Genomic DNA, 25,977 nt, shown 5'->3' with positions numbered 1-25,977 from the left:
GTCCACTGCACACTGAGCCCTCACACAGCAACAGAATTATTAAGGATCTTTAAAGATACTGGCTGACATCCAGAATAAGTTACTCAACTGTGTACTACTCAGGAGTTACTCTAAAGGAGTACTTCATTTCAAGAGGATGTCAGCTGAGTAACTGAATCATCCACTGCTCCTAAAGTTCGAAATTCTCCCTGCTCAAGTGAATTGCTCCTACATGGTGCTGGTCATACACCAAAAAACAAAACAAAACAAAACAAAACAAAACAAAACAAAACAAAACAAAACAACTTGCCAAAGGTTTATGAGCAACAGCACATATCCAATTTTCTCCTTTCCCTCAGCTGCAAAATTCAGTGGCTGAATGTACTTTCCTGTGTCAGGCTGTGGGCTCACTGAGAAAACTGCAGCTGCGCCCCTCTGCCTGGCCCACTGCCCACACTAAGCCTCTGAGCAAGTCAGCGCCCGGCGTTTCATCTTTACATCTCGGAAATGTGCTTCATTCTTCCTGAAAAGACTACCTGGCACAACTGAAAATTCCTTGAATAGCTGTCAAGATATGACATGGTCTCTGATGCTTACTGGACTGCCGCTGTCCAGACTGTGTCTGGGACAACAACCCTGTTGCCTCATCCTAGTTAGTCTACTGAGAGCCAGAAGACGGAGGGGCCAGAAGAGTAGCCGCTGGAACACCCTGGTGAACCATGGAGGCCAAAGGGAAGCCAGTCTGTTGCCAAGTGTGTGTTCTGTGTTTTGTAATCTGGACGCAAAGCGATGAAACTAGGCTAGCAGCCTCCTGCTTCTTCCAAAAGCTCCATTTGTTACTAGGGATGTGCAAACCGGTTCAAACTCGAACTGGTTCGAATTTGAACTAGGTCGGTTCGATGGTTTGAATTCGAACCAAACCAGCCATCAGGTTCGAGCTGCAGGTTTGAATTCGAACCAAACTGGGGTGAATCGATTTGAACTGGTTCAAACTGGTTCGAACCATTTTGAATCTCCAAAAGTGGGTGTGGTGGTAGCTGGTATCCATGGGTACCTACCACCCCAACCCCAAAGCAATCGGACACTTGTACAATTTTTTAAATGTATTTTTGAGATTTATTTTTATTTTTCCCCTCATAGGGTATAATGGGACTCAAACCAGCCCATTATTCCCTATTATGGAGCACCCATGGGTGCCAATAACCACCCAAACCCCAAAGCAATCAGACACTCCTACAATTTTTTAATGAATATTTGAAATATTTTTTTATTATTTTCCTCATAGGGTATAATGGGACCCAAACCAGCCCATTATCCCCTATTATGGAGCACCTAGGGGCACAAAAGTGGGGTGGGTAGTAGGCACCTAGGGGTGCATACCACCCACAAAACCCCAAGGCAATCAGACACTCCTCTGATTATTGGTGAATTTTAAAAGTATTTTTGAATTCCTCACAGGGAATAATGAGGATTGCAGCAAATGTATAGCTTCACATTGGGGTGAAAGGGATGGCCTAGAGCAGAGTGTGGTGGGTGGTAGTTCCCAAGGGGGGCAAGGAAGCTACCAGAATTATTTGAATGGAATTGGGCAAAGGGCTGATTTTTAAGTGATTTTTGAAGTTTACGTGTCTTTAAGGTTAGCAAATGAGAGTGGATTCAAAATCTTATAAGCTATCAAAGAATCTACACTCAGAACACCTCAGAAACTACAAAACCCAGTACCCCATGGGTTAGCAACCCATGGGGGTGGTTGGCACCCTCTGTGCACTACACCACCACTCACTCTGGGCCACCCCAGCACCCCCCCAAGTGCAGTTATGGGGCTGCTGAAACCTCCATTCTTCCCTATGGAGAAAGACCTTAAAGACACTTGCGGGGTGCTGGGATAGCCCAGAGTGAGCTCCATATACTTGGTAGGAATATAGGATTTAGTCATATTTAACAAAAAAAACCTCTGGAGGATAAGAGAAATTTATGTTTAAAATTTCTTGAATCTTACAGTGATTCCCTCCCCCCCCCGAATTGTTGCACTTTGCTACATGTCCACCACATATGATAAAATGCCCCCGCATGGCTCTTCTTACGCTTCCAACAATCTCCAGAGTAATTACTATCCATCTTTGCAATCATCATGGGAGTTATATACCATCTTTGTCTATGCTTACTGCAGCCCGGATCTTCTATGCCACTAAATGGAGACAACAAACAATCCCGACTGTAGATGAGTGGTTATTAAAGTTATGGGAATATGCCCCTATGGCTAGTGCTTACTTACGGAATACTTCAGATGAAACATTTATTTCCATTTGGGAGCCTTTCATAATTTACAATTCAGCACAGGGTTAACACCCTCATCCAAGATTTGGTTTTTCTTTCTAGAACAGACGGCTAATTAAAGTGCCTTTTCCCCCGTGGTTTTTTTGGTTTGTTTTTACAGTTCTTGGCAATGGTGTGTGTGTGTGTGTGTGTGTGTGTGTGTGTGTGTGTGTTTTGGAAGGTGGCTGCTGAACCCCTCGATTGATGTATGTAATTATGAGATGTCCAAGAAATGCAAACGGTAAAGTTACTTTTATCTTTTTAAAAAACCCCAAACCCCAAAACCAACCAAAAAACCCAAATGCAAACCAGGGTGCACCCTCCTTAGCAAAGGGGACAATTCATGCACGCTGCTACAAGACCAGCTCTCCTCATAGGAGGGAGGTGGCTGACTCGGAGCCATTCATTGGAGGCCCATGCTCCTGGCCCACCCTCTAATGGGGTGCTCTAGCTTTGGATTTCCTGCCTTGAGTTAGGGGCTGGTCTAGATGACCTCCAAGACTCCCTCCATCTCTGTTGTTACGATTGTAAATGGAGGTTCCTGGTGGAAAGCTCCTCAAGAGGCAACAGTTCCTTGCACGGTTTGTTTCCCTCTCTCCTGCCACTGCTTCCCTGAAGGGGATCACTTTGATATGGGTTTTAGAGTGTCCTTATTTTGATCTGTGAAATGTTAGAGGGCTTGTACAATGTGTTTGTTAAATTTGCTCACCGATGGTCCAGATAAGATAAATGGGTTGAGTTTATCTCCCCACTTCCCCCACCCCCACAACACTTTTGCCTCTCTCCCACTCTTCTGAGCTTCTTGATCTCCTTGTGGTTTGCTTTTCCTCCCCTCTTGCCTGATCTTTCTCCAGTGGCATCACTGACAGCAAAGAAGATAAGGCCTGTTTGCAAATGCTTTTCTTCTCTGCTCTTCAGCTTATGATCCAATTGGCGTGCATGATATGAAGGCATGGGAAGGTTTTTCAAACAACTAGGACTTGCAAATGGAATGCGAACGGCACAAAAAATAAACAAACTCCTTTTAAATGTCCTTTTTAAGCAGTCGTGGCTCATTCTAATGAGTTTGGGGTGTGTACGTATGTGTATATCTGTGCGTGCCAAGGGAGGTGTAGCTGCCTCTGCTTCCCGGAAGCAGCTCAGGTTTATTTTATTTTATTTTATTTTATTTTATTTTATTTTATTTTATTTTATTTTATTTACTCATTCAATTTCTATACCGCCCTTCCAAAAATGATAAATAAATAAAATGGCTCCCTGTCCCCAAAGGGCTCACAATCTAAAAGAAACACAAGATAGACACCAGCAACCGTCAATGGAGGAACTGTCCTGGGGATGGATAGGGTTGCTCCTCTCTCTCCCACCCAGCCCGAGAACCGTGCTGCCTGCAGGCTGGCCATTCATCAGGTAGAGCTGTGGAGTTTACCAGGCTGGCCATTAGTCAAATAGAGCTTTCTGGATGTCTGTTGCCTGCTCCATCAAGCAGTGAGATGCCAACCAGAGGCAGGCAGTGAGCACCCTAGGAGCCGGTCTTCTTAGCAGTGTGAGTGCTACTCAGAATCACTTTGCATGCTGCTTTTGTCACCTGTGCCACAGACTGCTGATGCCTGGTCTACGTTGACTGGCGTTGGGTCTCCGAGGTTCCAGGCAGGAGTCTTTCCCAGCCCTTCCTGGGGATGCTGCCAGGGATGGAAGCTGGGACGGGACCTTCTGTGTGCCAAGCACAGATGCTCTACCACTGAGCTACATTGTGCTCTGCAAAAAAAATCCAACACCTGTTGTGATGCTGGCAACACCACTGCCGGTTTGCTACAGCAGTCCCGCTGAAGTGAACTGCACAAGGATCTGTTATTATTATTATTATTTTTATTATTTTACATTTATATCCCGCTCTTCCTCCAAGGAGCCCAGAGTGGTGTACTACATACTTAAGTTTCTTCTCACAACAACCCTGTGAAGTAGGTTAGGCTGAGAGAGAAGTAACTGGACCAGAGTCACCCAGCAAGTCTCACGGCTGAATGGGGATTTGAACTCGGGTCTTCCCGGTCCTAGTCCAGCACTCTAACCACTACACCACGCTGGCTCTGTTGCGTTCAAGTCTAGTTTCTCCCTTTTCATAATCGAACAGTCCTGATCTGAAATGGGTGTCGCTTATTACAGACCACAGTTTTATTGAAGAACAGCTGTTTATAAGAAATTGCATTCCCCTTTCCTACCAAACCATGCCGAAAACAATTTACAGTGCAGACAGTGGCCAACAGGATGCACAATCCTAATGTTATCTTAGACCTTGTGGTGACGTGGAGGGCTCCCTCCTACCCAGCTGCTGAATAAAGTCGGAGGAAAAGTCCTCTGACCAGCTGCTGCTTAGCAGACAAGCACAGATGGTGCCTCTGACCTTGGTTTTAATGGATCAAATATTGGGGTGCACACAGCTCCTGGATTAAGGTGGGGGGCTTCTCCTACCCTGACAACGCTCATGAGAATTGACCTCTTGATAAGCTGCTGTAGAAGAGAATTTGAGTCCACTCCTTATTTAGCAGAGGCACCCAGCAGGATGAGAACAGAGCTCATGGAGGAGATCTGGAGACAATTGCTTAAAGTCTAAAACAAGTAAAGGTTTATTTGAAGAAGTCCCAAATGTGGATGGAAAGCCTGCGCCCTGTTCTAGCTACTTCACGTTGGACGGAAGAAGAAAGAACAGAGCAGAGCGAACAAAGGCAAAGGGAGTGTCCTAAGAATATCCGCCTACTAATTGGAAGAAACCTACAGCCGAGATACAAGAGTAAAGAGGGAACAAGGGGGCAGTCCTACACTTTCTGCCTCCACTCCTTATGTCCCTAGTAGACAATGGCTGAGTTCAGACGTACAGTATAACCACAATTAGTCGTGGCCGGGGTTAAAATTCCTAACTCTAATTCGCGCTGCAGACGTTCAACAAACCGTGGCCAGCCAAACTAGAGTTGCAGGAGAGGGGAGCCCCTCCCTGCCAGTCAGGCTCACAGCTCGACCTCGGTTCTAGGCCGCCTCTATGATTGGGGTTTGGAGTAGGCACAAATCTGCGGTTAAAGCTGAGTCTGCAGTCGGGTGTAACACTTTGGTGGCAAAACCAGTTGCTGACGGCGAAGCTTAACTGAAGGTCCCAACTAGAGTTTGGTGGGGCAAAACGGAGTTCGCTTTCAGCCCATAACTGTGGTTTTGGGCATACTGGTAGCAGAGCCACCATAGCACAAACGGGTTCAAAGAACCTGGGTCGCCATGCTCAGCGGCCATGCCTCATGCCCCCTGTGAATGATGTCACATGCAGAGGGTGTGGTTTTGCTCATAAACGGGGCCACAGATTTTGCTTGCAAAAATGGGGTGTGTGGCCCCATTTGTGAGCAAAACCATGCCCCCTGTGTCTGACGTCAGACACTGACGTCTGATATCAGATGCAGGGGGCGCGGCTAGGGGAGGGCTGCTGGCGGGTTGAACTGGGGCCGCCACTGGCCTGCCTACACGCCTGACTGGAGGTACAACCTTGGCCAGCTATAACTGCAGTTATCCTGTATGCCTGAACACGGCCATTAGGAATTATTGGTGTTGAGTCGATGCCTATGGAGTCACATCTCCAGCATCTGCTACAAATGTTAGTTGCTCCCAGACTGGGATAAACGCTGCCAAAAAAGCAGTTAGGAATAAAAATAGTGGGAGTGCAGAGGACCTTTTCTTTAAATCCCACCCACCTCCTACTTTATAAGGAATCAGCACTTGAATGGGGCACTTCAGTATCCCAGCTCTCTAGAGGAGGGGTTTCCAGATGTTGTCAGACTACAATGCCCATCATTCTCAGCCGTTGGACACAGAGAGGATGGCAACTGTGGTCCAATAACTTCTCAGGACCCAAAGCAGGGTGCCCAGCTCCAAAACTTTGAACTTGGAGCTCAAGAAGAGATGCTTTGCATACCTGAAGTTTCGATCTGGCAACCTTTTCTCTACCTTCCTTCCCTTTTCTTTTTACTTCCTTGGGCTTGGCTGAGTATGTTGACAGAGCCAGAAAGCAAAGAGAAGCCAGTCAGCTGTGAGTGTGAGTGAAACCAGACAGAACCTGCAGCCCTTTAGGGCAGGGCAGGATGTGTGCACATGGATGGGAAAGGGAGAGTGAGTCAGGAGCAAGGGGGCGAGGAGGGCTACAATGCAGAGAAGACACGCAGAGGCACAAGTCCAGTGGTAGGTGCTTGATTGACTGGTCACTAGGGACTAGCGACTTGAATACAGATATGGAACATAGGAAGCTGCCATATACTGAGTCAGACCGTTTAGTCTATCTAGGTCAGTATTGTCTACCCAGACTGGCAGTGGCTTCTCCAAGGTTTCAGGCAGGAATCCCTCTCAGCCCTCTCTTGGAGATGCCACCAGGGAGGGAGCTTGGAACCTTCTGCTCTTCCCAGAGCGGCTCCATCCCCTGAAGGGAATATCTTACAGGGCTCACACTTCTAGTCTCCCATTCATATGCAACCAGGGCAGACCCTGCTTAGCTAAGGGGACAAATCATGCTTGCTACTACAAGACCAGCTTTCCTCTCTAAGGTTCTAATATGAATCTTAATGGAGTGGGGGGGAGGGGGACAAATGTCCCTGCCCCCTGTCTCTTGGGTTGCCCAGACATTGGATGCTCAACACTGCTACACCTCATCACTGCTGCCTCCTGCCACCAGGTATGTAGCTTACTGGCCTTCGCAGCATCCACTGGCCTTATGGTTGCCCGCCCCCACGGCCACTGGCTTGACTTCCTTGGCTGGTCACAACGTGGTTATGTGGTCGGCTCGCACCAGTGAGGTGTCATCATTAGAGCGTGACATGGCCTTAGGGTTGCCATATTCAAGCTTCCCAAATCCAGGTGACCTAATTTGCATATTATGCAAATTATGCAGCAACTAATTTGCATTTTTCAAAAAAATTATTTATTTATCTATTTATCTATTTATTGGACAGATTTGTATACTTTCCCCTCCTTCTCTGCCTGCCCATGTGATCGGATCCAGAGTAAAATCCGGGCAATCCAGATAGTGCATTTGAAATCTGTGTACATCCGGGTGGAATTTAGCAGCCGGGTGGAATTTAGGAGCCTGGGGGAGGAGCCCCCAAATCCGGGGGCTACTCTAAATTCTTGGGGACATGGCAACCCTATGTGGCCTGACCTTCCAAGGGGTAGCAGCTTGTGGGGCCAGACAGAGCATCAGGCTAGTGGTGGGTGGCAGCAGTGATGGGGACTGCCCCAAACCTCTTCCCAGGGCCACGTCCCCACCGCTACCCCACTTCTCAAGCCATTCAATGGCCTCTTCAAAGTCATGTGACTATTCGCGGAGGAGACTTGGTCACGTGACAATGCCAGCTGCTTCCTGAGGCTTGGCTCTTGTCCTCGGTGCTGCCCCGTGAGAGGATGCGGCCCGGAGCGGGACACCCAACACGGCCTCCTCCTTGTCATCACCCCCAGCTCTGAGCAATATCCGTTTATCCGTTTATTCAGCTTATATACCGCCCTTCCTAAAGTGGCTCAGGGCAGTTTACATTAAAATCAACTGTGGCAGCAAGACTGACATTTGCACGCAAATGGAAAGACAGTCAATGTCCGTCTAAAGAGGATTGGATTCTTAAAGTTCTAGAATTGGCAGAAATGGCGAAATTAACATCACTACTAAGAAATAAATCTGAAGAATTTAAAAAAATAATGGGACCCTCTTCTTGTCTATTTAAAAATACATCACAAAATGGATTTTTGTCAGGCCTTTGAGGGCTAATAACAAATGTCTTAAAAACATCCTAAAGTTGTTTTTTATATGAATTGCTGGGGAGAGAATGTTTAATTTATAGGCAAGATCCGGTTATTGTTAACAACACTTGTTCCAATGATGAGATGGAAGTCTTTATTGTGTGTGTTTATGAGTGTTTGTATCATTTGTGTTTGTCCTTTTGTGTTGTGAAAATCGAATAAAAAGTATAAGACAAAAAAAGGCCTAATGAAACTATTAAAATCAGAAAACATGGAAGCCAGATTGGAACTGGATTAAAACTCACTAAAATGAACACTTAAACCAGATGATGGAAAGCCATCGCCTGGGACTGGGCCGTGGCTCAGTGGGAGAGCATCTGCTTGGCATGCAGCAGAAGGGCCCGGGTACACTCCTTGGCAGCATCTCCAGGTGTGGCTGGGAGAGACTCCTGCCTGAGACCTTGGAGAAGCCGCTGCCCGTCAGTACAGACAACACTGAGCTAGGTGGACCAAGGGTCTGACTTGGTAGGGCAGCCGTGTTCACAGAATACAGTCCACCCGGCCTTAGGGGCCACCCCTCCCGCTGGCCACCATGTACCTCCCTGCAGTCCACCATGCCTCTCAGCTCCAGACGTCCACTGCACTCCGGCATCCTGCTGCTGCTTCCCAGCCGCTTGGGGTTCTGACCCCGAGGTGGCTGGGAACGAGGGTGTGTGCGCCCTCTTCATTCTCAGCTGCCTCAGGGTCAGAGCCGGCTGGAGCATGGGCGGCAGGAGCGGGCCTCCGCCATTGCTGGGGGAGAGGTTGCCGGTGCTTCCATCACCATCGTGGTCACCAGGAAGAGGCGGCCTTTGGGGTAGGGAGGGTGCTGCAGTGGTGGGAAGGCTGCTTATGAGAATGCGCCCCACACTTTCCCTACACCACTGGCCCCCTGGAATTTAAGATCTACAGAGGGTCACCTCCGGGTGCCCCTGCCAAAGGAGGTGAGGCAGGTGGCTACTAGAGAGAGGGCCTTTTCGGTGGTGGCACCTCGTTTATGGAACAGCCTCGCCAGCGAGGTTCACCTGGCTTCATCACTTTGTTCCTTCAGACACCAGGTAAAGACCTTTTTGTTCACTCAGGCCTTTTACATTTTAAATTTAATTTTTTAAAATAATTTTTGATCTAATCGTAACTGATGTTTTAAAAAATGTTTTTTTAAAAAATTGTTTTTTATTGTATTTTGTATCCCTCCCCACTTTTGGTCTGTTGTGATTTAATGTGTGTTTTTATCTCATGTTTTAATGTTGTGTTGTAAGCCGCCCAGAGAACAATTTGTTATGGGGTGGCTAACAAATACAGATAAATTGTTTTTTAAAATTATTAATATTAGTAGTAGTAGTAACCCCCCACCATCCAGCACACCCTGAGCCTCCCAATGAATCAGCCGCTTGTGCCCTGCATACCTCGCACTCCCACAAGCATGCCCCCCCCCCGAGTGCTGGCAACGGGCAAGGAAGGACCTGAAGTTGCGGAGGAGATGGGCTGAACTTCAGGCCAGAGGCTGCTCCTTTCAGTCTCTCCTCCTCTGTCCAGGCAGAGTCTAGAGAGATCTAAGACCTTATTCCTCCCTGTGGCTCTGGTGGGAGCAAGTTGCTGACTCCGGCCCCCCTGTGTGCACATGCGATCACTCACACAACAGCGTGTACCAGTGTGTACAGACAACTGTGTGTGCAGAATGTAATGTCTGAATGGGGCTTATAAAGATGCAAGGAACTGAAAACACCACTATCTGGAAACTGGCAGTAATAGGGTGCTGCTACCAACTTGTGGTTAGGAATTTCCCTTTGGGGGCGGGGAGCAGAGGCGTAACTATAGGGGGGCAGGGGGGGCACGTGCCCCAGGCGCCATCTTTTCTGGTCACGTGGGGGGCGCCGCCATGACCAATTTTTTTTTAAAAAAAATTAAATTTTTTGTTAATACAAATGTTTCCTGCTCAGTGCAGCAGCACTGCAGCAGTCAAGGGAGCGCGTTGGTGCCCCCTTCCCCACGAGCGGTCCCTTCCGCGCCGCCTGCGCGCCCCCCCCATTGCTTTGCTGGCACCTGGCGGCCAGTCAGTGGCCTGGCTTGGCGGCGGCAGGAGCTTGTGAGGAAAACCCTAAGTATATGTTGGGAGGGCGGCGGCGGCGGGGGGGGGGCGCCATTTCAGTGCTTGCCCCGGGCACCGTTTTCCCTAGTTATGCCTCTGGCGGGGAGAATTTCCATTGCCCGTCCTTCTAAGAAAATTCCCAACATCCTATGGACACTGGGTGGTGGCCCATGCAGGCAATCAGCCTGAAAGAAAGCCTTGAGATGACCTCATCTGTCCATTGTTCTCAGAGAGCTGGTGATGTTGGATGGCCTCGTTTTTTCACATCAGACCATGAAGCTAATCTGGATTCCTGGTAATCGTGCCAGGCCGGACAGCTTCTGTTGACCAACCTGCCAAGCTCCTGCCCGGTCAGGTCACAAGTCACTTGCGATAATATTAAATCATTGCACACCAGGGTGTGGATTTGGGCTGCTGAGAAGTGCAAGGTGGGGGTTTTTTTTTCCAGGTGACTGAAGTGCCCGGCTCCAGAGCAGGATCAGGCTCCCACAGAATCAACAAAACCAAACCCAAACATAATGAATACAGATATGACAAATACATACATACACTAGCTGAGCTGGGTGCAGAGCATCTGCTCCTCCACCGACCCGGCCAGCCTGCTTTCCCCCTCCGGCCCGCTTCTCCACCCGCCTGCTGCTCCCTCACCCCAACCCAGCTTCATTCCTCCCCACCTGCCTGCCTGCGGTTTTTGGCTGGCAGGCCAGCTGGAAAGCTGACCCGCCACCTCCATCTGCCCGCCAATTCTCGGTGGCCAGACGGTCCCACCACCACCTGTTGCTCTGGGCGGGCGAGCGGCCACTGGCAGGAGCAGCCCACTTCTTCCCCGCGCCCGCCCGCGCTTTCTGGCTGGCCACCAGCTGCCTTATACTGAGTCAGACCATTGGTCCATCTAGTCCCCTGTTAACTGAGCAGTGAGACACCTTTTAAAATGGGAATTCTCTTATATTTAGCAGCGGGAGAGCAACTGGCTAGTTGTGTGCCCGAACCGGTCCGGCAGCCATTCCAAAGAATGGCCGAACTGCCGGACCGGTCCGGCCCTGCCTGGTCCGGGTCCGGGTGGGGGGTATGTCTTTAAGGGCGGGGAGGGCTTGCTTAGCCCTCCCGCCTCCTTGCCCCCACCAGCGCCTGTATTGTACAGTATAGGGGCGCTGGAAACCAGCCGCCCCCCCCCGCCGCCACCGCCGCGGCGAAATAACCCCTAAAACCAGCCAGCCCTCCCTCCCTCCCAGCTAGCTGTCCGCCCGCCCGCCCACCCACTCACCCAGTCGCTCACCCGGTCGCTGGATAAAAAGCGAGAGGAGCTCCGGCACAGAGCTCCTCTCGCTTGGAAGGCCTCCAGCAGAATGGTGGCTTGCGCGCGCGCGCATGCGCGCGCCACAAACCACGCCGTTCTCCAGAGGCCCGGTCTACCCACCGGGAAAGGGCCGGGTAGACCGGGCCTCCGATCGCTGGGTAGGCGGGTAGACCGGGCCTCCGGAGAACGGCGTGGTTTGCGGCGCGCGCATGCGCGTGCGCGCAAGCCACCATTCTGCTGGAGGCCTTCCAAGCGAAAGGAGCTCTGTGCCGGAGCTCCTCTCGCTTTTTATCCAGCGACCGGGTGAGCGACTGGGTGAGTGGGTGGGCGGGCGGACAGCTAGCTGGGAGGGAGGGAGGGCTGGCTGGTTTTAGGGGTTATTTCGCGGCGGCGGCGGCGGCGGCGGGGGGGGGCGGCTGGTTTCCAGCGCCCCTATACTGTACAATACGGGCGCTGGCGGGGGCAAGGAGGCGGGAGGGCTAAGCAAGCCCTCCCCGCCCTAAAAACAAGGCCCCCCTTCGGTGCCAGTCCGGACTTCTCCGGACCGTGCACATCCCTACAACTGGCCCTATCCAGTCCCAGCACAGCATCTGTCCAGTGGCTGTTACTGGTATCTGCCTTGTGTTTCTCTTTAGATTGTGAGCCCTCTGGGGACAGGGGACCATCTTCTTTATGTATTATTTATTTTTCTATGTAAACTGCTTTGAGAACTTTGGTTGAAGAGCAGTGTATTCATATTTGTCGCTGTCGTCGTCGTCGTAGTAGTTCAGTACTGTCTACACAGACTGGCAGTGGCTTCGCCAAGGTTGAAGGCAGGAGTCTCTCCCAGCCCTATCTGGAGATGCCAGGGAGGGAACTTGGGACCTTCTGCATCCAAGCAGGCAGATGCTCTTCCCAAAGCAGCCCCATCCCCAGAGGGGAAGATCTTACAGGGCTCACACATGTAGCTTCCCATTCAAATGTGAGCCAAGGCAGATCTTGCTTAGCAAAGGGGACAATTCATGTTTGCTACCACAAGACCAGATCTCCTTGATTGACTGACTGACTGACTGACTGATTGATTGAGTGCCATCAAGTTGGTGTCGACTCTTAGTGACCACATAGATAGATTCTCTCTAAGACGATCTGTCTTCAATTTGGCCTTTAAGGTCTCTCGGTGGTGCATTCATTGCTGTCGTAATCGAGTCCATCCACCTTGCTGCTGGTCGTTTTCTTCTCTTTCCTTCAACTTTCCCCAGCATTATAGACTTCTCAAGAGAGCTGAGTCTTTGCATAACGTGTCCGAAGTATGATCGTTTGAGCCTGGTCATTTGTGCCTCCAGTAAACATTCTGCATTGATTCGTTCTATGATCCATTTTTTCGTTTTCCTGGCTGTCCATGGTCTCCTCCAAAGTCTTCTCCAGCACCCAAGTTCAAAAGCGTCAATGCTTTTTCTATCTTGCTTCTTCAAAGTCCAGCTTTCAGAACCACAGAGTGTCACGGGGAAAACCATGGTCCTAACGATTCTAATCTTTGTAGGTATAGACACGTCATGGCATCTCAATATCCTTTCCAAGGCCTTCATTGCAACCGTACCAAGTGCTAGTCTGCACTTATTAAAGGTATTACTAACTATCAATGCACAAAATGTGCCAAGCTGAGCACAGGGACAATATAAGAAAGAAAGAAAGAAAGAAAGAAAGAAATAAAGAAAGAAAGAAAGAAAGAAAGAAAACAGAAGGGCATGTGATTCATGTTTTGTTGTGAACATAGGAACATAGGAAACTGCCATATACTGAGTCAGACCCTTGGTCCATCCAGCTCAATATTGTCTTCACAGACTGGCAGCGGCTTCTCCAAGGTTGCAGGCAGGAATCTCTCTCAGCCCTATCTTGGAGAAGCCAGGGAGGGAACTTGAAACCTTCTGCTCTTCCCAGAGTGGCTTCATACCCTGAGGGGAATATCTTGAAGTGCTCACACATCAAGTCTCCCATTCATATGCAACCAGGGCAGACCCTGCTTAGCTATGGGGACAAGTCAGGCTTGCTACCACAAGACCACCTCTCCTCACCACATCAGTCTTCATCAGTCATGAACAGGAGGCATCTGAAAAAGTATTCTGTATGTAGGCAGACACCACTGGGCCTTTGATGCTGTAGATGTGCAACCCGTTAAAACAAGAAGTTGCATGTAAATCTAAGACTTATTTATAACGTACATAGAATTTGACATAGCTGAAGAAAAGCAGCCCTTAAAAGCAGATAGCAGCTCAACCTAATGAGCCAGGAGGCGCCCAAGGAGATGCAGCTGCCTCTGCTTCCCAGCAGCAGCTGCCTGCAGGCTGATCATTCATCAGGTAGAGAGGTCGCCAGGCAGCCAGCCAGCTCTGAAACAAAGCCATGGCTGAACAGGAAAGGGGACACACCTTCATTTGTCAGCTGGGTGCGGGAGGGGACAAGGGAGTGCCCTGGGGAAGGAGCGAGGGGGTGCCTTGGCAGCCCCCCCAGATGCTGGCACCTAGGAATGCTCACCCCCACTTTCTCCTTTGTCTCCCTGCCCCTGTTCATGATGGCTAACTGAGAGAACACACGGCTCCCAACTAGGGTAGGAGACATCTTCTACTCTGGTAATCATCACAAGAATTGCCCTATAATCCCCTTTCTCACTGCTGCCCCTTGTCCCAGCCGCCATTTTCACATAGCGCGTAGTTAATCTATGGAATTCTCTGCCACAAGATGCAGTGACAGTCACTAGCCTGGATGGCTTTAAAAGGGGCTTGGACAAATTCACGGAGGACCGGTCTTTCGGTGGCTACTAGTCTGGTGCCTGTGGGCCACCTCCAGCCTCATTCATTCATTCATTCATTCATTTGATTTCTATAGAGGCAAGATGTCTCTCAACACCAGTTGCAGGAGAGCAACATCAGGAGAGAGGGCATGTCCTCACCTCTTGCCTGTGGGCTTCTCAGAGGCATCTGGTGGGCCACTGTGGGAAACTGGATGCTGGACTAGATAGGCTTTTTTGGGCCTGGTCCAGCAGGGCTGTCCTTATGTATGTTCTTATTCTGGAGGTAGCTACTCACAGCAAGGGTGGCGGCACTCACCACACAACCCCCAAGAATGGATGCCCTAGGCAGCTGCTTTGGTCTGCCTAGTGGACAGGCTGGACCTGCAGCTGCAAGTGGGGTGTCCAGAAAGCCTCTTGGTGTCGGGCGGAGCCACCATTGAGCAAACAGGTTCGAAGAACGCGGGCCACCGCCAATCAGGGGCCGCGCTTGGCGCCCAAGCCACGCCGCCTGCGTCTGAAGTCGGATGCAGGGGGCGTAGCTCTGCTTGCAAATGGGGCAAGCCTAAAAGGCAGGGAGAACCGTTCCGGCCGCGCTGCGAACACAGTGCTGGCCGGGGATTTTGCCTGCCAATGGGGTCGTCTGGCCCCATTTGCAACCAAAGCTATGCCCCTGCGTCTGCTGTCAGATGCAGGGGATGGGTCGGCTGGCTGGACCCGGGCCACCGCTGGCCTCCCTCCTCCCCTGCGTTGTGTTATAGGTGTGTTATAGCAGGTGAGCTGTTCCTTGCTGATCCTTGGCTGGTTGGGGGTGGGGGTGTTTACTAATGCCCCGGAGTGTGCCTGCTTTCATCTGCAGAATGTTGGCAGGGATGGAAGCAGGCAGCCGGGAATGCTGGCTGGAGAGTGGCAGCCAGGTGAGGGGTGTATGGATGGAACTGGGCTTCAAAGTTCATCTATGTTGTCAAACTGCATTCCAAAGGCCACTGGGGTTATTTGGCTCCCTGTAAAAACGCCACTGCAGCTTCATAATTTCAGCTTCCAAGCTGCCGGGTGTCAGGTCTGCAAAACAAATTCTTTGTGCCAGATTTGCTCATCTCCATGAGTGCTCCTCACACCTAAACATGCCCAAGTGAGGTGCCAGAATATTTATTAGTATTAGTATTAGTATTAGTATTAGTATTAATCATTGTTTGTATGTAATGTTTTGCATGTTGGACTCAGAGTGGGGAGACCCGACTTCAAATCCCTATTCAGCCATGGAACTCACCGTGTGACTCTGGGCCAGTCATTTTCTCTAAGCCTAGCCTACCTCACAAGGTTGTTGTGTGGATAAATGTAACCATGTACACGACTCTAGGTTCCAGCCCTGTCTGGAGATGCCCAGGATTTAAACCTGGGACTTTCTGCGGCAGGCGCTCCAGTCTGAGACATGGATGCTTCTGATAAACTCTGAAGCTGCCTTATGCTGAGTCTGACAATTGGGCCCTCTAGCATAAAATTGTCTACCATGACTGGCAGCAGCTCTCCGGGGTTTCAGAGTAGAGTCTTTCCCAGCCCTACCTAGAGATGCCAGAAATTGAACCTGGGACCTTCTGCATACACAGCAGGTGCGCTACCTCTGAGCTGGGGCGCCCAAACAATCCCAAAACAATGTGCTGTGAATTGGTGGAAAGTTTAAGGCAGCCATTATAGCAGGCAATCCTGGCTGAACTACACCACCCATCACCCCAGCCACAATTTGCTGATGCCCTGCTGACGCCCCAATCATTTGCCGCCGGAGGCAACTGCCTCCCCTCGCCTCATGAAAGAGCCGCCCTGGCACTATGAGAGTGAAAAAGGGTTCCAAGCAGTTTTCACCCCTCCCCAGGTGTTTTCTTGGGAGTGTTGTGCTTGCCAGGTCACTGAATGCCAGCAGAGAGCCAACTTGGAGCGAACTCTGCTGTTGTTGCCTAATTGCTGCCAAGGTGGCCCTGGACATCTCCACATCAGAGCAGCCCAATCAGGACCCAGGATGGTGTCCTGAGCTTCCAGCAGCCAATGAAAGGCAAATGATCTGAAGAAGCTGGAGGGAGTAAGGAACATTGTGAGCTGGGGCAGCTGAGTCCTATTTCAGGTCACAATTGCCTTGCTGCTTGCAAAGAGCTCCAGAGGGAATGTTTACGCAACCTTTTTGCAGGTGAAGCACAGTGAAAAATGGGAGCGTGGCTGTCACCCTCTAGGTACTCTGTAGACAAATGTTTGCAAATGATTCCTTCATCCCATGGATGAAGGAACTTCAAAAGGTGGTTGCGAAACAATTGAGAAACAGGCTTGAATGCAAGAGGTGGAACTGTTTGACTTTAAACCCTTGCCAATGTTGGTCCTTCAACCTCCTTAGAGACCAACCCACACTTATAGCTTACGACAGTCTAAATGATCCTGGGCCCGATGATGATGATGATGATGATGATGATTGATGATGAAGATGAATTCGATTTCTATACCGCCCTTCCAAAAATGGCTCAGGGTGGTTTACACAGAGAAATAAATAAATAAATAAGATGGCTCCCTGTCCCCAAAGGGCTCACAATCTAAAAAGAAACATAAGACACACGCCAGCAACAGTCACTGGAAGTACTGTGCTGGGGGTGGACAGGGCCAGTTACTCTCCCCCTGCTAAATAAAGAGAATCACCACATTAAAAGGTGCCTCTTTGCCCAGTGTGCAGGGGATTACAAGCACATAATCTATCCAGTGTTCCCTCTAAGGTGTGTGCATGTGTGCGCATGCTCACAGGTTTTTGATGTCTGATCTGTTTGTTTTAGATCCAGCTCAGGTTGAATCAGGAAAGCCCCACTCTGAATGTGCATGCGCACACACTGCCTTGATACTGCCGCCCAGAACAAAACACATTCTGCACACAGATGAAAGGAATGAGAAGGAACATTGAATCTGTCATGCAAGGATTCCGAGATGTGGACAGACTACAACTCCCATCACTCCCAGCCACAGTGGCCAAAGGTGTCCCGAAGGCCCTTGTGGCTGGGGATGATGGGTCTTATAGTCCAACAGCATCTGGGGACTCTAGTTTGATAACTCCTGCCATAATGTGCACCTGCCCAAGGTACATCAATGTGAAGGAAAGAGGTGTGAAGGAAACAGTCTTTTGGAACACAGTAATCCCTTCCCTATTGCTGCCACCTGAAACAGTGTCTTCCAGTTCACTCACATGGCCTCCTCATCCTGAGGCCTTCTGGTTTTGCTTCTTAAAGAGGCAGTGCACAACAATAATCTCGCAATTATAATTGAGGCTACTAAGATAGTGCCTTGCCATGGGTGAGCTGAGATCTGCACTGGAGACACAACTTGGCTTCCTGCCCTGTAGCTATTCTGCTAATCTTCCAAGATCTTGCATAGCAGTTAGCAAAATTAATTCAACCTATTTCTTGGGTCGATGTTTGCTGTCGAATATCTTTGTGCCTTTAGAAGACTACCCTGCCCTCCCTAGTCCCCGTGAACAACTGCGTATTCAACGTTCAATCAATGTTTATCGATCATTCTTTGAAATGTTACAATACAGTACAAAATTAGAAAGTTGCCTAGTTACAACACAACTGTGTATTCAGCCTCTGCAGTTAACTCAGGACGGTTGTTGAACTGCAACTCACATCTCCCCTGACTATGGGTCACTCCCGCTGGGGGTGATGGGAGTTGTAGTCCAGCAACAGCTGGCAGGCCACAGTTGTACAGTCCTGATTTAATAGAAGGTGGGGAATACCATTTCCGGACATTTCTCCACATAAAATAAAAATAAAAATAAAACTCTGTGCAAGTAGAAGGCTAGTTCACAAGGGATAAAGCTTCTAGCTTAGCTCTCTCCCTGCTGTACAACTTTTCTAGTAGCAGAGAGTCCCCCTCACCCCACCCCCACAAAAAAACATTTTAAAAAACATTTATAGGGACCATTTTCCGTTAGGTCCCTGCTAACTGAGCAAAGAAGCACCTTTAAAAAATGGTGATTCTCTTTATTTAGCAGACGGAGAGTAACTGGCCCTCTCCATCCCCAGCACAGCATCCCTCCAGTGGCTGTTGCTGGTGTCTGTCTCATGTTCCTTTTTTTTTTAAAAGATTGTGAGCCCTTTGGGGACAGGGAGCCTTTTTATTTATTTATTTTATATCTATTTAAACGGCTTTGGGAACATTTATTTATTTATCTATTTTACACTTTTATATCCCGCTCTTCCTCCAAGGAGCCCAGAGCGGTGTACGACATACTTAGGTTTCTCCACACAACAACCCTGTGAAGTAGGTTAGGCTGAGAGAGAAGTGACTGGCCCAGAGTCACCCAGCAAGTGTCATGGCTGAATGGGGATTTGAACCCGGGTCTCCCCGGTCCTAGTCCAGCACTCTAGCCACTACACCACACCAAGCAGTCTATAAATATCCGTCAGGGTCGTGGACTTGAACACAGCCTTGTGTCCCAAGTTCATGCCATGCCATCTGATCCCACCTTCCAAGCTCCCAGTTTGGTGCTCAGCAAGTTTGGGAGCGTATGGAACCCAATGTATCCACAAGTAAGTGAGTGCGGATATTATCTTCACGTCCAGCTCAGCTGGTACAGTTCATGCTTATCAGGCTTTCGGGCAGAGTCTCAGAATAGAATACACTTGGCACACTGACAGGCAAGTCTCTCATACGATCCCAGAGAGACGTCCTTAAGTTCCAGCCTTTGGTAGGTCTGTGAATGATCTCTCTCTCTCTCTCTCTCTCTCTCTCTCTCTCTCTCTCTCTCTCTCTCTCTCTCTCTCTCTCTCTCTCAGATCATGTGTCCTCCTGTTGTGTTGTCATGCTTTATCTTGCAGACACAACTTTGCTACCTGGCATTCCAAAGGTTATGTTGCTGCTCTTTTGCTCCTGTCTTTCGGGCAGTCAAGGGGACAGGGTACCAGGAACAAACGGTGAGAATCAGTTGGCTTTGGACCTTGCACGGAATCGACCAGAGAGCTGGATGTGGCACAGAACTTGACTTGTGGCCATCAAATCAAATACTTTATTCTAGTCACAGACCAGTACAATAATAATCTATACACGCACACAGCAGCCCAACTGTTGTAATATAATATTGACAAGTTAAACCTCAAAACAGAAAAGCTAAATTGAATTCAGGGAGAATCTTGCTGGCTACCAAACAAAATTTTGCCACATTATAAGATATTAAATTATTCTGGCCAGCTAGAAGATAGTCAAGCTAATAAGAGTCTGTACAATCTGGATGACATTGACAACTTATAAAAGGAATTAGGTTTCCGGGCAATTAGGTGCCAATAGGTTTCCGGGCAAAATACAAAGTGCTAGTTGTAACTTATAAATCCCTAAACGGCTTGGGCCCCAGGTATTTAAGAGAGTGTCTTCTTCAGTATGAGCCACACTGCCCATTGAGGTCATCTGAGGAGGTCCGTCTCCAGTTACCGCCAACTCGTCTGGTGGCTACACAGAGATGGGCCTTCTCAGTTGCTGCCCCGAGATTGTGGAATGTGCTCCCTGCTGAGATACGATCCTCCCCATCTCTCGCAATTTTTAAAAAAATTCCTGAAAATCCATCTTTTTTTCACCCAAGCTTTCCCAGCTTTTAAAAATTGTCTGTTTTTAATTTTATGGCTGTTTTTAAATTGTTGCATTGTTTTAACTGTTATATGTGTTTTAATTATTTTTATGTTAACTGCCCAGAGATGAAAGTTTGGGCGGCATAGAAGTTCAATAAATAAAATAAAATAAAATAAAATAAAATAATTATGTCTTAGATCTTGGTAAAATTGACAATAAAGGACCACATGAGCTGTAGCTTTGATATCTCCCGTAGTTTCGATATCTCCCGAATTACAGTGGCAAAAACGTCCTTTATAGGAGATTTTTAAATATCTCCCTTCCAGGTCTGCTGTTTGTAAAACATTGCAGCGTGCCAGCATCAAAGCTCAGTGGTATTTAGGCACTGTAATCAAGTGAAGATATCTAGCAGGTTTAAAACTTGAAGAGTAGTTACCCAAATAGACACCAGCAGGAATGGAGCCCTGGTCAATTTGTCACTCCATATCATATACTGGTTGTCTGAGGTTTGTCCTGGCATTTTCATACCCCATAGATATCAGAGAGAAACCATAGTATTTCAGAGAGAAACCATAGTAGTGCAGCCTCTCCTCTAACTCTCTTTTCTAGCCTGAGGGGTAGGTGTCTAATAACACAGGTGGAACTAAACCTACTGGGTGGAAAACCAGCTTTAGGCAGATTTTCAAGATGTTAATCCATACTCTGCCCTCCACTTTAAGCAATCCTGCTTCCAAATGAAGTACAGCACTAGGCACACACTGGGGTACTTGGAAAATATTCCTCAGAAACTTAGACTGCACAGATTCCACCTTAGAAAAGTTAGAATGCATGCCAGGTTGGTTGTAGGGATGTGCCCGGACCGGTCCGGAGGCCATTCTAAAGGCCTTCGGACCGGTCTGGACCTGGGCGGTTCGGTTCAGGTGGGGAGGTTGCTTTAAGAGCGGGGGGAGGGTTTACTTACCCCTCCCGCCGCTTTCCTGCTCTGGCGCCTGTAATTTTAGTAGTAATTGGGGTAGCAGGATACCTCCCTGCCGCCCCTTCCCCCTTTTCGCTATGAAAAGCTCCCAGGAGTCCTCCGTGCGCGCACGTCACAGAGACGTGAAGCGCGCGCACAATGTGTGTGCGCGCAGAGGACTCCTGGGAGCTTTTCATAGTGAAAGGGGGAAGGGGCGGCAGGGAGGTATCCTGCCGCCCCAATTACTACTAAAATTATGGGTGCCAGAGCGGGGAAAGCGGCTGGAGGGGTAAGTAAACCCTCCCCCTGCTCTTAAAGCAACCTCCCACCCCTGTGCCGGACCACAGTTTGCCGGTTCCAAACTGGTTCTAGGGTCCGTGCACACCCCTAGTTGGTTGTGCTCCATATAAGAGCTGTGCTTGAACTTTGGTAGGAAAATGTTTTATTGCAGAGGGGACAAATTGAGCGCCTCTAGAGTGGCCACCTCTAGTGGCACAGTGGGGAAATGCTTGACTAACAAGTAGAAAGTTGCCGGTTCGAATCTCCACTGGTACGATATGGGGCAGCAGCAATATAGGAAGATGCTGAAAGGCATCAGTTCATATTGTGTGGGAGGAGGTATTCTCCTCCTCCTCCTGTATTCTACCAAAGAAAACCACAGGGCTCTGTGGGCGCCAGGAGTCGAAATCGATTTGACAGCGCTCTTTTCCTTTAGAGTGGTGGAAAGATAGAATTGCTAGTGCAGTCTTGTGTGTGTTCTGTGTTACTTATTCTCTATGCCAGGGTTTTTTAACCTTGGGCCGCCAGATTTTTTAAATTAATTAATTAATTAACTTACTTATTTAGTTATCTTTTTTGTTGTTGTTGGACTACAATTCCCAGAATCCCCAGATATGGCCTTTGTGGCTGGGGATTCTGGGAGTTGTAGTCCAACAACATCTGGAGGCCCAACATTCAGAAACCCTGCTCTATGCATGCACCTTCTACCTGAGGCCGGAAAAATCACACCAAGGTACTTAAAATATTAGTTCCCATTTAGTGACCAATTCTAGTCACTAAACTTGCTGCTGGATGACCAGCAGCAACGTTGGATGGACTCGATTACGACAGCAACGAATGCACCATTGAGAGACCTTAAAGGCCAAGTTGAAGCCAGATCATCCTGGAGAGAATCTAACTATGTGGTCGCTAAGAGTCAACACTGACTTGACGGCACTTAATCAATTGATCTGGATCTTTGGTCTCTTCGTGAACACCAGTATCTTGGTTTGGGTATAATTTATTTCTGAAGATTGTTCATCACAATATCTGGCAAGAGAGCATAAAGCTCTTCAAAAACTTATCGGCGTTTGCAAGAGAATGATAGCGTCAACTGCTTACAAAAGTATGGCAAGTTGTTTGTTAGCTAATTTAGATGGATGATGGTCTAAAGGTTGTCTACAAGGGAAATGAGAGACTTGATGTAAACACTAAACAATGGAGCCAGGATACAACCCTGCCTGACTCCCCTGAATGTTGGTATTTCCTTAGTGAAATGTCCCTGTGTACTCCACCGTACCCTTAAATGAGAATTGTTGTGCAGTTTAAATATCAAAAGAAGTAAACAACAATCAGCTGTTGACATCAAAAGCTTGCATCAAGGTTTCTCTCTGGAGATCAGATCAAAAGCAGATCTAAAGTCAACCAATGCTGCATATAAGGCGGAATTGGGCGTGAAGGTATACTTTTCTAATAAATGTTGTACTAAAGCAGGATCCACAACAGAGCGACCTGTGCGGAATCCAGATTGCTCCTCAGCAAGGATATTTTCTGAGTCCATCCAATCCAATAACCGCTCATATGAGGGCCTGGCATACATCTTACTCACTATATATGTAGGAGATTAATAGGTCTCTAATTTTTGAAAACACTTGCAAAAACAGCTGACGGAGGGAGCCAATGCCAACGTGCAGGGGTAGAGGTGGGCCACTGGTTGCCCGCATCTGGCATTGGCTTCTACAGGCTGAGTGGCACGCAGGAGGGTCAGTGGCAGAGTGGGCAAAAGTACTGTGTTTACCTGAATCCAAGACTAGGGCTCCCTCAAGTTCTTTGATGTTAGAAATCAGGGGGTCATCTTAAATTCAGAGTCTTTGTCCTTCCGGTATAACCTGTATTTAACCTCTATTTTTTTAAAGGAACATAGGAAACTGCCATATACTGAGTCAGACCATTGGTCTATCTAGCTCAGTATTGTCTTCACAGACTGGCAGCGGCTTCTCCAAGGTTGCAGGCAGGAATCTCCCTCAGTCCTATCTTGGAGATGCTGCCAGGGAGGGAACTTGGAACCTAGATGCTCTTCCCAGAGTGGCTCCATCCCATAAGAAGGGGAATGTCTTCCAGTGCTCACACTTCTAGTCTCCCATTCATATGCAACCAGGGTGGACTCTGCTTAGCTAAGGGGACAAGTCATGCTTGCTACCACAAGACCAGCTCTCCAGGTCATCTTAAATTCAGAGTCAACTTCTATTCGACTTCACTTCTAACGACTGCACTTCTAGATCTACAGTACAATTCCATATTCTGGGCATGCAGTGCAAAGACTGCGGCTCGTATAACACGACCCGAGTGTCTTGGAACAGCAGTGACTGAGATCATCCATGTAAGACCACTTCACTTGATACTGCAAGTTGCTGACCGTTCATATAGAAGGTGACATTCCCATTTCATATATACTAGCTCATCTTGAGTTTTGCAGAGTCCCCATACTTCCTGAAGCATGTGTCTGCAGCTCTGTTGTTTTATTGGTGCCTAAACCTGTTGCTTTCCATCATAAAATCCTGTCCCCCCCAAAAAAGTTGCTGTATACCGCCCAGAGCCTCTGGATGGGGCGGTTTATAAATGGAATAAATAAATAAATAATAGAATAAATACTATTCAGGTAAATATGGGTACTGTAGCCCAGCAAGGAGCTCAGAAGCGTGAGTGGTCCAAGTCCTAGGGTAGCATTGTGGGCAGCAGCCTACAACTAGATGTTTTGGGTAGTCAGCACTGCCACCTTTGCCAGCATTAACCCCCACCTGTCTGCATGCATGCCTGCCTGTCTCCACAGCTGCCCGCCTGCCTGCCTCCTCCCCCATCGCTGGAGATGGCAAAGAAAAGGCATGTGCCACTAGACATGATTCGCCACGTGCTGACTCTTTGCCACTGCTGGTGATGATGGGGAAGAAGGCAGGCAGGTGGCCAGGAGAGAGGCAGGGGGGCGACTGTGGTGGCAGGCAGTGTGCAGCCCTCCTGGCCCAAGTGCCATTGGGTGGCCAGCGTTCACTGCACATGGTCGCCCAGTGGTAGATCTGCCCCTGGACAGTTTACATAGGAAGCTGCCTAACACTGAGTCAGACTCTTGGTCCATCTAGTTCAATATTGTCTACCCAGAATGGCAGTGGCCTCTCCAAGGTTGCAGGCAGGAGTCTCTCTCGGTGCTATCTGGAGATGCCAGGGAGGGAACTTGGAACCTTCTGCATGCAAGCAAAAAGATGCTCTTCCCAGAGCGGCCCTATCCCCTAAAGGGAATATCTTACAGTGCTCACACATAGTCTCCCATTCAAATGCAAACCAGGGCAGACCCTGCTTGGCAAAGGGGACGATTCATGCTTGTTAACACAAGACCAGCTCTCCTCCCTCAATTTTGCTGGAAAAGACAACATGACACTGCCCACATCTGTGGGGAAGTGCTTGGCATTCTCAGGTCATGCTGCTGTAGTCATGGCGATGGGACACGAGCACTTTCAGACGATGCCGCCAAGTCCAGCAATGACGGCAGGGATGTTTGTGGCTCGTGTCAGGAGCGGGGAAGAGGGGAGAGGCCTACAGTAGGGTGAGGAGAGGAAAATGCATGCTTCAGTGTGGTGAGGAAGGGCAGTGGGCATGAGGCAGGCCCAGGAGGGTGTCCGTGGTGGCTTGGGGGCCAGTGCTTCCCCCTGCCCCCTTTGACCATGTCTGACGGGCATAGCTAGGGGGGAGAGGGCCCATGTTTACCCCTCTCCCCGGCGGCCGCTCAGAGTGAGGAAGATAATGAAGAAAATAGGGAGATGTGGAGCTTTGGGGCCTGGATCCTTTGAACCCGTCTGCTCAATTATAGCTACACTCCTGACGCCTGAGGTGACTGCCTCACCTGCCTCATGGAAGGGCCGCCCCTGCCCAGAAGAAAGACAAGCTCTCTGGAGAAGGCCATTTGATCTGGAGTGTTTAAGAACGACGGTGCTCTCAGGGGGCCACTTGAACATGTGGTGGTGCTTGGGAACTCCTTCTCCCAGGAGCGAGCTCTCAAGGGCCTCTTGCCCCGTTGGAAGAGCGACTCTCAGGAGGCATGAGAGAGGGCTGAAGGACGCACGGCTTCGTCTTGAGCCATCAGGTGATGGGACTGCTCCACAGGGACTGTTGGCTCCAGCCTTGTGAAAGGGCTGAGAAAGAAACGTGCGGCCCTTGTCTGCTGTCCATAGAGTAGAGGCACAAGGAAAGGTCACATGTGTTTGCCCTGCTAACTGGGCAAAGAGGCACCTTTTTAACGTGGTGATTCTCTTTATTTAGCAGGGGGAGAGCAACTGACCCTATCCACCCCCAGCACAGTACCTCCAGTGACTGTTGCTGGTGTTTATCTTATGTTTCTTTTGAGATTGTGAGCCCTTTGGGGATAAGGAGCCATCTTATTTATTTATTATTTCTCCATGTAAACCGCTTTGGAAACTTTTGTTGAAAAGCGGTATATAAATATTTGTTGTAAAGGAAAAATCGTGCCATCGAATCAGTGTCGACTCCTGGCGACCACAGAGCCATGCGGTTTTCTTTGGTAGACTACAGGAGGGGTTTATCATTACCATCTCACGTGGTGTAGTGGATAGAGTGCTGGACTAGGTCCAGGGAGACCCGAGTTCAAATCCCCATTCAGCCTTGATACTTGCTGGGTGACTCTGGGCCAGTCACTTCTCTATCAGCCTAACCTACTTCACAGGGTCGTTGTGAGGAGAAGCTTAACTATGTACTCTGGGCTCCTTGGAGGGAGAGCGGAATGTAAATGTAAAATAAATAAATAAAAATAACATAACAATAATATGCCTTTCAGCATCTTCCTATATTGCTGCTGCCCGATATAGGTGTTGTTTCCCAAAGTCTGGGAAACATACCAGTGTGGATTTGAACTAACAACCTCTTGCTCCCTAGGCAAG

This window comes from Hemicordylus capensis, chromosome 7 (genome assembly GCF_027244095.1).
Source record: "Hemicordylus capensis ecotype Gifberg chromosome 7, rHemCap1.1.pri, whole genome shotgun sequence".
In the NCBI taxonomy this organism is placed as follows: Eukaryota; Metazoa; Chordata; class Lepidosauria; order Squamata; family Cordylidae; genus Hemicordylus; species Hemicordylus capensis.
Note: the sequence above shows the minus strand (reverse complement) of the source record.